This window comes from Corvus brachyrhynchos, unplaced genomic scaffold, assembly GCF_000691975.1.
Source record: "Corvus brachyrhynchos isolate BGI_N302 unplaced genomic scaffold, ASM69197v1 scaffold279, whole genome shotgun sequence".
In the NCBI taxonomy this organism is placed as follows: domain Eukaryota; kingdom Metazoa; phylum Chordata; class Aves; order Passeriformes; family Corvidae; genus Corvus; species Corvus brachyrhynchos.
Window position 1 is genome coordinate 1,619,027 of NW_008246060.1, and position 17,742 is coordinate 1,636,768.

General features: G+C 41.6%; 1 protein-coding gene across 4 annotated transcripts in view; it reads left to right on the forward strand.

Annotated features, from left to right (window-relative positions):
* The window catches only part of CTNNA3 (catenin alpha 3), a 431,590-nt gene that overhangs the window by 188,216 nt on the left and 225,632 nt on the right, over nt 1–17,742 (forward strand). The window lies entirely within an intron of this gene.

Sequence of the window (17,742 nt, forward strand, 5' to 3'; positions counted from 1 at the left end):
GTGTCGGGGTGCGCTGCCGAGGGTGCCGCACTACCCAGACCCTCTCTGTGTGGTTGTGGGAGCTGCCCTGTATCCCTGAGCTTAACAGCTCAGCGGCAACTGCTGAGACTTTCGTCTCAAGGACTGACGTGACATTTGTAGGACATAGATACAAATTTTTGGTCCGAAGGATTTTTTTTTCTTACTACATTGGACATGTGTTCATATAACCTTTTAGCAATCACTATTTTTCAGTGAAATATCAGGCTCCTCAGTGTGTATCTTATCAAGTGCTTTAGTTTAGACACTATATTTTACAACGTGAAAAATGTTTTTGGAGCTGACATTTTGCCTTTTTGCTTTCTTCTTCTCTGTTAACAGGCACAGTGCCAGGAGGTTAGAAGAGAGTACTGTGCTCATTTATTTTCCAACTTGCTGTCACTTTGTTCCACAACACTAACACTTCAACCACAGGCTTCCAGAACCTTTACAACATAGCGACTAAGCAGCTTGGTGTAGTACCTTAATGAGGTGAATTGTTTTTACTGTCACTTAGGACATGGACAAGAGTTTATGTGAAGGTACAATAATGTAGAGGTTTTTATATGTGCGATACTCAACAGTCCTCATATATCACCAAGAGAGCCACCTTTTCTTTCCTGAGTTTTCCCTCTTCCCTGCCTGCTGTAGACATCCTCTCATCTGGGCAGAGCAAGGGTAAGATGGTGTTACAGCAAGCACACCATGCTGGCAGTCTTCCTTCACCAAGAAATATGTGATCACAGATGATGGTGGGGAAGTGGAAAATCCTGGCTCTTTGTCATGCAGGAATGGGCAGAAGGCTGAAGAGAAGTGTACTGCTCCTTGGAAGAGAAGTGCGGAGTGCAGTCCTCAGATGCAGCCAGACAGTGCTGAGAACTGCTTTGCCTTTCTGGGGCAGAATCCTTAGCCTTGCAATAATGTGCTCTGTTTTTGCCCTTATTATTTACTGCCGTGAGAATAGAATAACTTAAAATGAGGTGAAACTTAAAATTTTCCAGGCATTAAAATGCCACCTTTGTTAGTGCTTAGGCTGTGAATGACTTCAAGTTTACAGTAATCCCACTAATATTAACGCACCAAACCAGAGTCCCCAAATGAGGAGCGCAGCCATTCCTGCCTAACAGCTATGAACATCCTTCATGTCAGAAACATATTCCTGCGTCATGGCACATTCTGTGAGAATTCTTCCCTTTGGGACAGATTGGTGGAGAGGGAAAGGGTTAATTGATCCATTGATCCATTAATCTCTGTCAGCATCACCATCTCCCCTTGTCTGCTACAGCTTGTTTGGGGCTCTGCAATCCGGTCTGTAGGGTCGAGGAGCCAGCGACAAACTGCAGAGTGCACTGGGAACTGGGCTGTTCTGCTGACAGCAGTGTCACGTGCCAGTCTGGTGTCCTGGTATAGGCTTTCCATCACTGCCTTGGGGTGTCTCTGTTCTTGATGGAGCAGGAAGAAGACAGTTCAGACCTCTGGTAAGTCAATTTGTCTTTTGGAACTGCTGCTCTTCCTCTCTTGACAGTAGATGTCTGTGAGAAGTAAACTCTTTATTGAAATGAATCTTTTAGGTTCCTAAACTTAAATGGTCTGAAATTAGGTCTGAATCTTCACCTGGTTCAAGCACAGTGTGTAAAACTTCCAAGAACATCCAGATCCTTTCTCCTGAAGAATTGGTGCTACTTAGTGTACAGATGGCACTCAGCCTTCTTCCCAAACTTTGTCTGTTCTCTGGCTTTTCCTTTTTTTGTTTCTCTCCCTCTTCCACCTTGGTTATGGACTTAACAAGTAACTTCTTGGCCACCATGAGTCAGCAGAGCTTCAGCAGCTTTCCTAGGGTTTTAATAATTGCCAATATACTGGACTAATAAGAGGGAACAGCCACTCTGTTACCAAGAGTTATTTTCATTTTTCTGAAAGGGGTGAGACATCAAGAGATGAACAGAGAGAGCATCAAATCTATGTTAATGGATTGCCAAATTGAATTTTCTTTACTGAAATCCTTTTTGAATTACACAAGCAGGAAAAGTGCCAGAGTCTGATAAACAGTTTTTTAAAATTACATTTCTGTATCTTTATACAGTAGAATAAGTTCTTCTCCAATTGTGGAAATAAAGCTCCTAGTATGAAACAAATCCCAGTATGAAACATTTCTTACAAAATTTCAGACTGGTCTGGCCATATAAAGGATGAAAAAAAGAGAATTAAGTTAAAGCTGTATTTTACATAAGAAGATACCTTTGCCTTGTATCAGCTACACCTTGTCTGTCAGTGCAACCCCACTGCATAACCATTCAACTCATGGAACAGGAAACAAGACCTTGAGGCCCAAGTGGTTAGCTTCTCCTATGGAGAAGCTACGGATAGTTTCCATTAGAACTAATCCCATAACTCCTGAGTGCCCAAAACCCAGGAGTTTGCTGACGCGTTGGTGTGAATTTAACTTGTGCTCTGTGTGAGTTCCTGTGCATTCATTCTGCAGTAGGCACAGGGCATTGTAAGCTCACCTCTCTGTTAAGCCCTGCAGGTCCCAGTCAGGAGCAGGAGGGAGAAAGCGACTGAAGTCTCAGTGACTTCATGCTGATGGAACATTAGTGCTCAGGAACAATGTTAATCCATCTGCCTGAGAGAAAAGTGTTTTAGCCAATTCTGCAAAGAAAAACTTCTTAAGAAAAATATTTTATTTATTTGTGTAGTCTTGAGCACAAAGTTCAAGTCTGTGTTTTGGGATTTCATCCTTAAACATAAACTGAGATACCACAGAACCTGAGATGCTCATAAGTTTTAAGTTTTACTATACCATGATCACTCTAATGTTTTCTCTTGTGCTTTTTCTGAGGGGGAAATGGCATAGATCAGGAAATACATTGGCAGATGCGTTATTACATATGCCTTAACATTCATCCAGATGAAAAGAGATGTGTTGGGCAGAGCCTGTGATGAACACATAGTTTTCTTCATCTACATGACAGAGAAATTCAAAGTTGTTTGGAAATTATGCACTGTCCTAAAGTAGCGATGGTCCAGATTTTTCTCTTGGTGCTAAATTTTCAGTAAGTTTTCTATCTGGATATTTATTCTATATTGATTTCACTGCTATCTGATTGTGTAATAATTTGCCTCGATTCAATTTCATGTTTGATTTTGGTTTTGCTTATGTAGTTAAATTCCAGTGTGTTTTCTTTTTCCATTCATTCTGGCTGAGTTCTCTATGCCTAACTGCAACTTCCCTATGGAAAGCTTAGTATGAACTGCAGCCAAAATAGTAAATGGTGAAACAAAAGGTGCCATTCACTGTGAAAGCCTGTTCCTCTACAGAGCTGGTTTGGAATTGAAACATTTCACAGAGAAACGGGGAAACAGCAAATTGTGCATTTTTCAGGATTATGAGAAGGCACCTGTAATGGCCAGGTACATCTGTTTGCTAAGTACATTTGAAAAGGGGAGTGACAGAATTATCAGGTTTCAGTAGAATGGGGGTGAGGGGCAGGGAAAGGATGTAAACTTCCCAGGGTGTAAGAAACCAGGTGCTAGTGGGATTCCATGCCAATCACTCAAAAGCCTTCTCCTGTTCTGTCACATGGTTCACCTTAGCCTTCCTCAGGATATTCTATGCTTACTCTTTAAATCCATTTAACGATGATGTTACAGAGAAGAGAAGAGAAATAATTTTAAAGGTTTCTGTTACTCCCATGAGAAGTACATTCAGGAATGCAGTCTGAGCTTTTCTAGACACAGTGCATGATGTTCATAGTGCGCAAACTTTGGAATTCAGACCAGACCAGAATACAGCATTTTTCTGCTCATAGACAGAGCTCTTGGGTCTGGGAGTGCCTTGTTGTGTGAATCACACATCCCTTTGGGGAGCTGTAGTTAGCAAGTGCCACACTATGTTCTTTTTGGGTTTATGAAGTGACACTGTGTGTCATTCCCTTGACTTTATTTCCCTATAAAGAAGCCAGGAGTCAGCTGGGTTAGCAGTAGTAGCTTGCTCTAAATGGTACTGTAGTGTGCTATCACTGTATCGTTAAGAGAGATAAGTCTAATAAAATGTGTTTGCAATTTTTGAGCCGGTGATTAAATGAACCTGCTGTTCCATGAGGATCAGATTAGAGCTGGGGGCGTACAACTCCCAGTGTAAATATCAGAGCGTGGGACGGCAGAGGGAAACTCAGGATGCAGCATTTGCTGAAGGCAGACATAAGGAAAGGGAAGTGTGGGAAAGCCAGGTTCAAGGAACATGCAGGCAAGGGAAATCGAGGCAACAGAGAATGTTCATTGTACTGCCCTAAAGGACTATGGTGGTAAATGGTAGGTAGGGGAGATGGCTAAATGAAAATATTCCCTTGCTCTTCCGCTAGGAACAACTAGCTTTGCAAGGCGTCTCCCAGCCTTTGTGAGGATGAAAGGATCGAATGTTTCACACTGATAAGCTGAAGGAGTGTAGGAGCCAGTGCTTCCCGTAATGTGGGATAGCTTGCAGAGGACACCAGGGACACATCTGTCAGTGTGTGTGCCCACAGGGTCTCCTCAGGGCCCTGTCCCAGGGCCACTCAGGCTATTGCTTTCCTCACACGCAGTTACACACTGTTGGGTAAGGAAGCTTTTCCAGCTGAGCACTTCTGTTTAAGTCTTAGCATTGTGGACAGGGGCCTCTGCACTGCCCCGGGGCAGGTGAGGCTTCACACAAACCTTTGTTCATGGCACCCACTGCCTGCATTTTTCTGGATCTGATCGTAAGTCCTTTATCCGTAATAGGCATTGGACACACAATTGTTCCTCAACAGGCTTTTTGTGCTATGGTTTTGAAGCTGTTTGAGGGCAAGCAGCCTGTGCTTCAGTCTTGTCCTCCAGAGACACGACATGAAATGCAAAGCTATCATTTTACTTACTCTCTGAAATTGATATGACCACTTCTGTTTCAATGGATTTAGTGTTGATCTATTCAGGCTTATCCTGCAGCATCTTCCTGGAAAGTTGAGTAGAAGCAGCAGGAAGTGCTGGAGGATGAATGATCATCACAGAAGTAGAAATTAGTTATATCTTCCACATAGTGCTTCAACCTGCAGAGTATGAACGATCCCCACCATAAGTGCCCTGGAGATGCGTAGGGGTGAAATGCAAGGCCGTGTTGGTGTTCTCTGCTTGTGATTCTGCCTGCAGTCTCTGTGAAGATGCCAGAGAGATTAGGTTAGAATAAACCCAGGCTTCCCACTCTTCCATAGGCCAGGATGCCGTTGCTGGAAGAATGCCTACTGTCTGATTGTCCAGACAGCACTTCCAGGGTTTGTGTGGCCTGAGTATTGAGAGAGCCTTAGGTATCACCATGAAGTGTGCTTTGTCTGGGAAGAATGATTTGTCTCTGTCTTGGTTTAAAAGACAAATGTCTGCCAAGGAAGGTGGAAACCTTCCTGGAATGGAAAGATAACTCTTCCCTTTGAAAATTACGGGACTTCTAAGCAAAAGTATGGGAAAAGGAATAACAGTTCTTGACTAGAATATATGTATGTAACAAGAGAGAACGACAACAACAAGGGCAATAAAACCCCCAGTAATGGCATTTCCCCACGCGTTAGGCGCTTTCCCCTCTGGTGTAGTTGGGGCCGCAGCCGGCAGGGGGCGCTGCTGGCTCCGTGTGAGGCGGAGGGGCCGCGGTGACTCCCTCATGGCTTCAGGGGCAGCCAGTGCGAGCCCTGAGGCCTCCGGGGTAATGGGGGCCCCGGGAAGAGAGAGCTGAGGTGTGTGGGGTTCGCTTTCCCCAGACGCTCATGTGTACGGTGTGAGTATCCCGGCCATGGCAGCCGCCGAGGTTCCAGTCAGCAGTAGGGACCCTCTCTCCGGAGACACGGAGGAGGTGGGGGCCCGGCTTCCCCTGAAACACTCGCGGAGGTGGTGAGGGTCTTCCGGCGCTGGTGGGTGCTGAAAAGTCCCTGTCAACCGGCAGCTGGGACCCCCTATCCCTCCTGCAAGCAGCGGGCTCACCAACGGGCAGCAAGGAGAGCTCCGAGCAGCACCGAGCCCCTCAGCAGGACAAATCCAGCACCAGAAACCGCCCGAACTGCCCCGCTCTCCGCACAGCCAGCGTGTTCCCCCTCAGCTAAGCGAGTGCCCAACCCCCGTTTTCCCCTTCCTGGAAGATTTCAGTGGAATGCGAGAACCATTGGCCAGATCTTTTGTATCGGAATTGCTGACTATTCGTTTCCCGGGAGTCAACCTCCTCTCTTCACGGCGTCTTTTTTTTCAGGTGACAAATGGGAGAAGATTCACTGAAAAATCAGTGAAAGGATTCACTGGGAAAAACCCAAAGCCCACAACAGTCTCCTGGGGTAGCTGACTTGGGCCTTGCTAGAACAGTTCTGTGTGTGCGTCGGGGGCGGACTGTGAGGGATGGCAGATGAACTTCCCGGGCAGCCAGATTTAAGTAGACATCTCATAGAACAGTTTTGTTCATGGAGAAGTCTACAAGGGCCGGGACATCAGTGTAGAGGCATTGCGTAACTGAATCCAAGCAGAGCTGCTGCCTGGCCCCGAGGAAAAGCAGTAATCCTGACAGTGTCCAGTTCTGGCCAGAGGGAAAGGAGTGAGCTCTGAGCACTTGCTGTCATGTTGGTAAGAACAGGAACAGGAACGTTTGGCTAAAGACGAGGTGGTGGTAGCGTCAGCCATGTGGCCGTTTGGACAGTTTTGTTTTTCACCAAGCCTTAGACTTTTTCAGTGTTCCATGTGTATGTGTAGTTAAAACCCTCAGGGCTGGCCTTCCATTCTCAGCTGTTCCCTCTGCCCTCATGCCTTTGCCGGTAGCTGCTCCTTTTTAACTCCTACCCTTTTCGTACCTCTCTGAGGGATTAGTATTTGTCATTTGCACATCACGGAGCACAAACAGATAGTGCATGTTCACACATTTCTTAGGAATTTCAGACCTGTTCCCTGCCATGCATTTAACTCTGTGGGGCTCCAGATGAAGCTGCCTTGATATCTCGCTGTGTGCTGAGGCTGTAGAATTAATTATTATTCCAGGTCAGCCCTGGAATATCTGTGGGCTGCAGTGGCTCCTTTACTGTTGGAGGAATGCAGCTGGCAAGAACTTTCATTATAGGAAACCCATGACATCCACATCATATCAAAAACCATTATAAGTGTTTTCCAAACTTGAGCTTTTTTTCTAATTTTTCTTGGGTCTCGATATCTTCACTTATGAGAGAGGAATCATGACATTTAATTATTCTATAAGCTTATCAGCATAATAGATGATTTGCTTGACGTTTTGTCTGACACTAGTTATATTCAAACATATATCCTTTCCATCAGTTCAGCTGTCTGTTCCTTTTTGGAATTCCAACACAGGTTATTCTGTATCTCCTGTAATTTTTATTGCTTGTTATGGGTATCATTTATTTTGATGCCTTTTTTTTGAGCTAGAGTGGCTAAATAGCAGAATTCCATGTGAGGACAATGTAGTTGTCAAATATATAAACACAGACTTCTTTTTAAAATTATCTCTTATCTGTGGTTAATAAATTTACCAATGTCTGTTCACTTACAGAACCTTTCTAACGTTACAAGAATACCATTTTGAAAATGACTTCAATAGCTGCTGAATATTACCTTTAATTTTCTGTATAAAAATTGTGACTAACATATTTTTAGCTTCTTGAAACAAAAGAAGAAACGTAGCATTTCTTAGCATCAGACCTAAACTAGCAGAAGACATTTATTGGTGTACTTCCTAGTCCTACTGCTCTTCACCATAAACAGGCATACAGGGGGCAGGAGGGCAGAGTAGCATGGTTTCATTTGACCTGTTGAAATATTCTAAAATAATTTCCAGTTTCTCCTTTCACTTGCTTATGCATGAAAAACTCCACAGAGAAAAAAGCATTCCAGCTATCCTCTGTTAGGACTCCTGCCTGGACTTCAGTGTGGTGTTCTGAGGCTGTGATTTCCAGTCCAAAGACAGTGATGTGTTATTATACAGCATTAGTAACATTTTGAAGAGAAAACTAATCATGACAGTTGAGCAGATTTGCAACTGAAAGAGAAAAACATGAACAAAGTTAAGAAGCATATAATTGTGCTCATTCCCACCGTGACTAGCATAGAAATGATTTATTCCAAGTGGCTGCAGTTGCATGCTTAGTCACTTCCTTGCCTGGCTTCAGCCTAATGCTGTTTTCTGCCATTTTCCTGCAAAAAAATGTTTGTTCTCTTTTTCATTGAAAGTTTCAGATTTTTTAGCTTTTAATAATTCAGTCAAGTCTTTTTCAATTAAACAAGCTGTGGCAGCTTGTAGATATTCCAGCTTTGGTAGCCTGGTGTTCCTGAGAAGGCTCAAAATGTTAATTATACTGACAGTCTTAGTTAACCAGCCTGTAATCAGCTGCTGCTTAGGCAGGGGTCACTCACCCAGGCCAGTAATGGTGGACTAGAACTTTATGATTTAAAAGAAAATAAAATACATGCAGGTATGTTTTGACTGTTCCATTCTGTATTTGCTCTCCTTCTTTGTCTTTTCCCATTGGGGTATCTGGCAGGCAGAGCTCTGAAGAATGTGATTTAAATGACCTATTAGCTCGTCTTCTCATGTCTACCCAGGATAATTGTCTTAAATTAAATGTGATTAAATAAAAAAATAACTATACAACCAAACCCCAGCATGTTTGGATGATTTCAAAAAGTGCAACAGACTTCCATAAAATCAATTAAAAAAAACCCCAAACCTAGGTACCTGTATATTTATTTTGGATTCTGTGACAAAATACTCTACTGTTTATTAAAACTAAGTGTCTTTTACCCAATGGACGTGACAGCAAACAAATGACAAACCAACTCAAAGCGACTCAGTATGTGTGTAAAACAGTAAATATCTGCAAACTGGTAGTTGCTGATGGACCAAAATGCTGAAGGGTAGAGGAGAGAAAGCTGACATGAAGAGAAGAATTGGAGTTTTCACTCTTTCTTCTCTTTCTTGCAACAATATTAGGGTAGGCATGTTGTATTTCTGGATTTTATAAATCCTTCTATCCAGCGTTCTGTATCTCCTAAGTAGGTAAGAGGCTTAAAAGCACCTTTTCCTCTTGCAGCTTAGTTGCATACAGAAGTGGTTAGAAAGCAAGAAATGCTGCAGTTGATAACCAGGTAGAGGCTGTGGCCAGCCCATGTAGTGGAGACACAGGACAGCTGAGCCTGAGTGAGTCTACAGCTTCATTTTGTGTCCCTGAATGGTAACAGGAACTGGCAGAAAACAGAAACACTTACAGACTTGGACTCAGTTTTAAAACCAAACATTTTGCCTCCAGGCAGACGGGAAGCAGGGGCACCTCTATCCATGTGGTCTTAAAGGGAACCTCTTTTGTCACAGACACATGCAAGGAAGATCTTCTGTGTGTGTCATAGGGGAATGGAGAGGCTGCTTGCTTTGGTCTTCCAGCATATGTTTGTGTCATCATTTATTTGGGATTTAGACAGATTGATCGGACTGAAATCCAGAGCAGGAATAGACATGTGCCAATATAATTAACACAACAAAAACACTTCCTGTGGCCATTTCTGGTGCTCTGGGTCGAGCAGTTTCCTGTATTCCTTTGTAAGTCTGTAAACTTCTAGGAAAGGGATGTGCTTTATTCTATCAATGTAGGACTAAAAAGAACCCAAATCTTAGGATAACTATGTGCAGATGTAATATACAGAACAACTGTAAAGAGAATGGTGCTACAATGTTATTTAGTTTGAAATTCATAAGAAAGATAGAAAAGAAGAACTTTTCAGGGAAAGCCAAATATACCTTTGGTTTTTTCTTTACATCACCAGTATGTCTCATTTCAGCTGTATAGTTTAGTTCATACTATGATAATTGAACCCACAATACAATGCCTGAGGGACTCCCAAGGTGATGTGCCCTGGTTCTGTTCAAGTGCATAAACAGTTCACACAGGGTATTTAGTAAAAGCTAAAAGACATGAAAATCTCATGTTTCAATGTAAAAGCCAGACAGTAACTAACTGGTGTTAGGAAAAGAAAAAACCAAGGTACCGTATGGCCACATTACTGAATAAGAGCTGTCTCTTATGAAGATTGTTGCAGTTTCCTTTCAAATACCCAGGAGTTGCCACTCCAAGACACAAAGGTGGAAGAGATCCAGTGCTCTTATCTGACCTAGCAATTTCAATGTTCTTCTTGGTGCGATTTAAACTCAAGTAGAGATACGCTGTTGGAATTGAGATATTTGTAAACGGATAAGTCTTGGAGTTGTATCAGAACACCACTGCCTCAGAGCATTTCCAAAAAGAAAACTATAAATGTCCTTGAATGCATTTGCTCCTTACATAAATACCATGGTATTTGGAATTCTGGATCAGATACTTGCTGATCAAAAGATTAACATTTTAAAGAAGTCAGTACATTCATATGTAAAGACCAGGATTTAAAATTTCACCCTTTCATAAACACAGAAACATGAGAGAAAGAGTGAGTGCCAGGCTCTGTAACAGTTGAGCTGCAGACTTCTTAATTTTCATAAAACAAAGTTTTACCCAAATCCAGCTTTAGAAAAGGTAATAACTGTTATTACAAAACGAAAAGGTAATAACTGTTATTCGCAAAGTCCAAATCTGCTTGTGATGGTTTCTATACCTTTAGTGAGAACTGTAGCAGCCTCCTTCTGTCATTGCCCATTACTGATGTGGTGGGAATTGCCATAGTACAGAAAAACTTCAAACTTGGATCTTCTGCCTGAAAAAAGTTGCTGTAAATTGCATCAGGGATGCCAAGAATGAGAGAACTCCTACTCTTAGTGTAGGGTTTTTTTCAGTCAAATGACTTAACTGCTGACAGTATTAATTATCATGAGTGTGGTTCAGTTGCAGAATTTCACAATGGGAGAGGATTCACCATTGGTGTATTTCTCTCTCTGTTTAAATATTATTTTAAATCTCAGATCATATAATGAACTAATACAATATGTTGCATGCAAAGATAAGGACTGGAGAGTTGCTGATCTTTTCAAGTCTGTCAAAATTAGCCTCTTAAATGTTCAGCATTTAATTTGATAGGTATGCCAGTGACCTTTCTTCTGTTGCTGTTCTTTTTCTCAGCTACTGGAAGTACTTTATGACTATTTTATTTTTTTATTTTCAAGTACTTCTCTAGGACATTTGTATTCTTTGCTTAGGTTGTCACTTACCTGCTATTTTTTACTTTAGGCCACTTGCAGCAAAAATGTATGAAATGCCTCATGTCCCACTGTGCCTACAATGTATTTGAAAAAGAGTAAATGCTTTTAGTGCTTTAAGGGTTTGCAGCCTCTGCCACGTTTTGCTGCTGTTTGTCTTTTGCATTCTGCACAATTTGCTTGGCGCTGCGCGCTGATGCCTTGTCAGAGGCTGGCTCCAAGTGTTGTGTGTGTCCGTGCTGCCGTATTTGAAGACTCCTTTGCCAGCAGCAGCAAAGGAGTCTGCTTTGTTTCAGTTCCCATTCTTTTCATTGTTACCATTCAGGAAAGGCAGAAACCACATATGAAAGCATTTATGAATTCATTAGAGCTTCTCATGTTCTCAAACACAGATGAATTTAAAAATTATGGAGAGCTTTACACATCGTTATATGGAGTGATGCACTATTTCAACACTTCCCAGGAGTGCTGATGAACAGGAATAGTAGTGGGTTGGATAGGGATGTGTAGGGCAGAGCAGCAGTGTCCTCCCGCACCTATGGATATGTGTGTCAGTGGTCATTAGTAGGAACTTTTTGATCAAGTTTCATGGTTTAACGTAACAGTTACTGGCTGTACGTTTTCCTGATTTTTGTTCCTTATGGAATTAATTACTGTCTCTGCTTGTCTCTAATTTGTATTTTACATTATTAGAACAGAGGTCAGAGGTAAATCTTCCATGTAGTCACTGTTTGGGTAGGTTTACTCCTGCTATTCATCTATCACATTTTATACTGATTCCATTCATGCACTTTGAATTTGAGCATAATAACTCCCTAAGAGCTTTGAGTATGCATTAGACATGCTTGTGTCTGCTGTAGGTAGTGTCTTTAGAAGATTGGTAAAATCTGAAATGCAAATACTCTGTTTTCTTGGAGTCTAAGACTATAGGAGTTGTTGCTGGCTTTGAAACAAAATGAATAAATGGGAACTCACTATAAAGTGCTGCTGCCTCTCCTGAGTTTTGCCATTACCTTTGTTTAATGGAATAGGTTTTGACATCCATCAAGCAGCTGTATTGGCTTCTCATTCTCTTTACTTCCTCATGAAAGGGAATTATTTCACGTGATGAAAAAGCAGTACGACTGTCTGTTAAATGCAGTCTGCTTGTTGAAGTCAGGAGCCATGAAAACACCACACAGTTGAAATGTTCTTGGCTCTGGTACCACAAGGGGTGGGTGTATCTTGTTTAGTCTAAACATACTGGCATGAAAGATGTTCTTCTCTTGTAGGTAGCTGCCCCTCATGCTGTTGAATGTCTTCATGTAGGGTTAGGGAGACAGGCTTTAACATTGTGTCTCCAATTTGCATCTTAATTAACTTGGAACTGAAGCAGATAACTTACGTGACATTCCAAAGGGGAGATTTTGTGTCCCATTATTCTGGATTACTATTCCATGGGGAAATAGATCGAGATAGGCAGATCATCACCACCTTGTGAAAAGTCCCCCATGCACCGGTAGAAGCTCTTGTTTGCAAGGTTCATTTCTGCAGAGTAGATGAGAATATAGGATGTCACGTTTCACCTTTCTCTGCCCGTTCTTGGTCCCACAATTAAAGGTCAGTTTAAGTTGTGCATATTCACCCAGATTGCACCGGTGTGTGAGTAGTTCCCGTGTGTGTGTATCCGTGTACCGGTATCAGTTTGTGTGTGTATCCGTGTACCGGTATCAGTTTGTCGGGTACCTGCCTTCAGGCTCATTGCAGCCTCATGACAGTGGTGTTCTGTGATGTGAGGTGTTTTCTTTCTCCCTATTCGTTCCATTAATCAATATATAAGTCCAAGTTGAATCACTTCGTAAGGCACAAAGTAATTAAACATCCACATGATATTTAATACAGGAGTTTTACTACAGCAGACACAGGATGTGTTTTGATTTGTGGAAGATTGTTGCAAAATGTAATTGCACTGCAAAAAGATTACAAGGGAAATGAAATAATCCTTTTATCCAGGTCCTTGTCATTCCCATTTAGTTACAGCTGAAACAATAATGGATGCTTCTGACGCAAGTCCATAGGGACAGATGGGACCCACCCAGGGGTACTGAGGGAGCCAGCAGAGGTGCTCCCCAAGCCCCTTTCCATCATTTCCCAGCGGTCCTGGCTAACTGGGGAGGTCACAGGTGACTGGAGCTTGGCCAGTGGGACACCCATCTATGAGAAGGGCTGGGAGCATCCAGGGAACTACAGGAACTACAGGCCTGGCAGGTGTGAGGTTCAACAAGACCAAGTGCTTGCATTACAACAGCCCCCTGCTTTCATATCTGGGGTCTTCAGAGCTTTATAATTAGACAAACATGTTTTGAATGAGTTAAGGGGGAAAAAAAGATAACAGCTTTAGTTTAAGGCACTGAATGGTTAACCTTCCTTCTCTTATTTCTTCTCTGCCAGATAAAACTCCCACCACTTCAGTGTTGCCATGCAATAAATTTGTTTTGTTGGATTTTTTCCCTGCTTTGACTTCATGATTCATTGAGATCAAACATGTGTTAAACTGCACTTTTAAAATTTCCGTTTATTATTTTTCTATGCTTGGTATTTTGAGGGCTGCTTGAAAAAGTTGACTTGTTTTTTCACTAGGCTAATCCTAAGTAATATTTTCTACAATTAATTTTATTGAAAGAAATGCAAGTTTCAAAAATGTTGTTTTGTGTTTTTCAGGTTGGTTTTTTTTTTTGGTAGATGACAGGCAAAGGAATGTATTTGCTATTGAGCCTGCATGAATACTCAGGACATCTACCATGAAATGCTCCTCTCCTCAGGTTTTTTTTTGTTTGTTTGTTTTTTTCTGTCTTGGGTAGAGTTTTTTTTAAATTGTTTTTCTATTCTGCTCCTTCTCCATGGCTGCACCCAAACCATCTCGCCTTAAGAGCCCTAATCAGCTTCCTTGGGGTAAAGAATGGCACAGAGTAAGCAAAGAACAGCTGTACTGAGAGGGATCAAAGGAGGGTGGCTGGCATAAAGGAGTTCTGGATTGTAGGCATTGTGGAATTAGGGTAGAAGAACGTAAATCCAGATACTAGGAAGGCAAAAGCATAGGAGACAGGAAAGAGAAAGGAGACTGCTGGATCTAGAAGGGTGTTTTTGGAAGTAAGCAAAAGCAGGACCTCTGATAGTAAAAACAGAAATCCACTTCTTTAGCACCAAGAAGTCATGATTGCTTTAATTGTAATCAGCTTTAATGAAAAAGCCTGGTTGTTGTAAATGAGAAACTGAGGCAGTTTAGGGCAGAATGTTAGGAGGGGACTCTGTCAGGGTTTGCAGCATGAGGGGAAAATTCTTGCAAGGATTAAAATTGTAATAACTCTGAAATAGGCGCCTCCAGGAAGGGATGAGAGCTGTGGAGAAGGTTGTGGTATTGAATTGGCTTGGAGACTTCTTGGATATTAGAACAGGGAAGGAAGAGTTTTTACAAAACAAATGGGTTTGTGACAAGGCACAGATCTCAGAAAATACTGTCTGGTCAGCTTAAACTGAGACTCTGTTTCCAGATAGACACAAACAAAAGGCTGTTTGCACACTTTGGAAAGGCTCAAGGCACTTCCTAATTGTCTTTCATTTTATATATGTCTACAGGATCTCTGATATTTTGATAGAAGGACTCTCCATTTATTAGACCAGTGCCAGGATCCAGGTAGTACACAAGTATCAGTGTCAGCTCCTGTCCTTGGGACTCAGTGACCCCATGCACCATGACAGACTGGGGGTAGAGTGGCTGGAAAACTGCCTGGTGGGAAGGGACCTGGGGTTTATCCTTTGGACCTCACCACCTCTTGGGAGTAAAGCATTTGTCCTGGTGGGGACAGACAGTCACAGTAATGTGGTTACCTTATTTATCGTAGGTTAAAAGTGCGCTTGGGGGAAGTTGTCACTTCCCAGGGAGTTGGTGGAGGGAGTCCTTGGTGTACAGGAAGCCTGTTGGTGTATGGGAGTTCTTGGATGGATTTGACTCAGGAAATGTTCTCACATGGTTGCTGCAATGAGCTGGCAATGGCTAATGTTGCACTTCCATGCAGCCCAAATCCAGCTGTGTTCTGTTGCCAGACATTTAACCAAGTCTAAAAATTTGATAGTTTAGTATTCTATTCATAATTTCTCCTGAACACACCACAGCTGGTATGATTGTTGTATAATAATTGAAGTGGATGTGTTTGGTATTCTCAGATACTCCCTGGTTGTTGATTAGGGCTTTTATGTAACACAGACTACAGAATAGGTTCTGATGGCCTTTCCCTGTTGGGAGGTTATGCAATCTTTCAGTTTAATGAAACCATTTGGGTATACTGAATAAGAGAAAATCAATTTTTGAGGTATTGATTGCAACAAAATTCAAAAGGTCAAGTATAATGCTTGATCTTGGAGTCTCTGGCTTAATACTCTGTTCAGGTAGGTATTAAGTATTAGGCGTGGTTGCTCATCATGGATCAGGATCATGAAATAGAGAATGAAATGCTGTTTAAGGCAAGAGTAGCTGGCTCTCTGCATTTAGGACCACTCAGTGGGGGGTATTCAGGGATGAAATGGTTCTGGTTTTATCAATCTTCAATGCTTGCAAACATACCTTTAAATTATAACACAAGTTCTCTTTAGGTCTTTAGTGTATAAATTATTAGCTGGAGCAGAGTCAGTGGACAGTCTACAAAAAAGGTTAATCCCAGCCCTAAAAGTTCATGGTATCACTGAAAAAAAGACATGACAGATGTTATCAAAAGAGTGACAGATACAGTAGTTCTTTTCAGAACTTTCTCATGACTAATGTTCTCTACAGCTTGATGGTTTGACGTCATTGATCCATATTGATTTCATTGGGAAGTTCAGAATAGTTGCTGCCATTATTTAATTAGTGCTTCGAAGCTATTAAAACAGACAAAAAGCAGATACAGCAGCTTCAGTGCTGTTAGAATTGTAATGCTTCAGTTTCACAGCATTTTATACACTGATAAATCAGGGGAACCTGCCAGCTTTATCTGAAGAGTGGCCTTAGCATGGATAGGAGAAGAATATTTGACAGCAGACAGACATTTAGACAGAGGAAGAGGAAAACCTAACTGTTCTTTGGATCTCAGTTCTTGCTGTGTTTACATCTTTGATTCAAACTATTGTCCCACATTCTGTGATGATAGATTTTTGTGAGATTTCCTTGGAATCACTAAATATTTAGTAGTGTTTTATTAGTGCGTGTCTTTTCAGAGCTAGAACTATTTATGGATTGAAGCGAGCATTTCTCAGTCCATCTTTGCTGTTTTACTTCATGGTAATATATAAGGATGTGAGCCTATTTCTTGTATTCTGTTGGTATGGAATGCACCTCTCTAGGTGTGCACATCTCATAGGGTCCTACTGTACATCACAGAGGTTTTCTTCTTCCTTGCTCAGGCTTATGGAGATAGACAACTTGGGAGACAGAAGGACATGGTGAATAGGCTGATGTGACCAGTGAATAGGCTCCAGCAGGATAAATGTCTGGCTGCAATGTAATGTTGGACACTGCATGGAATGAGTTAAACTTCAGTCCTGAATCTTTAAAATTGTGTTTATCCTCCAGCGAGAAAAGGTTCTTCTCTTTAAGGAAAGTTAAAATTGTTCAATGGGAATAAAACTTTTATGGCAAAAATTGTTCCCTGAGGAAGAATGGAATTATAGGAACACAGACTTGCCTGCCAGTCTGGTCTCTGTGGGAATGACACCTTGTATAAACAGCATTTGTTCCTTTCTGAGTGTGTATTAAAGCAATATCTTTGGACACTTGTGGTGATAGAACTCTCAGACCACAGCCAAATTGCCTCCCACAGTGGAAGGTATTTGAATTGAAATAATTAGAAAAGTTCTGTTGGAAACATTTTAGTCACGGGGTTTTGCTATTGCAGCAAAAGGCAGTTCATTCCTTGGGACTACAGAAAGGTATTTACGTTAAAATCAGTTGGAAAACTGGATTTAACTAACACCTAATAAACACAGAATTAATAAAAACTGATGCATATACAAAATAGTCTTAATTGATTACACACATTGCATTAGCACTTTTAGATGACATTGAATTTTAGAATGTATAATGTTTGAATACATACATACATCCCCTGAGATTGCAAGCAGCTCCATATTATTGCAAAATATGACATGCTGGTAACAATAAAAGAAACCAGTGATTTTATTGTTTTGTTTAGATTCCAGAAATCAGAGGTGAGGAACATGATAACTGTGTTCATAGTTATTTATTGGTAAATCCCTCATCTGCCTTAGTGTGACTGAGTTAGTAACAGCCAAATGGTTTGATGCTGAAGTGAGGGAGGATGCTTTAGAAGAGGTGCTGTACTGAGAGGTTTATTTTTCTTTCAAGGAAGATGATATTAGTATAAATCATATTAACTTACTGGTGATAAAAAATACAGCTTTAAATGCCACCAGTGCTAGCATAATTTTTCAGGTTGGTTGACCTGAATGTAACTGGTAGCAATCACCCCTGGCACACTTGTGGCTGCTGCTGAGGCACAGTTTTTAATTCAGTGTGCCTGTGCTGC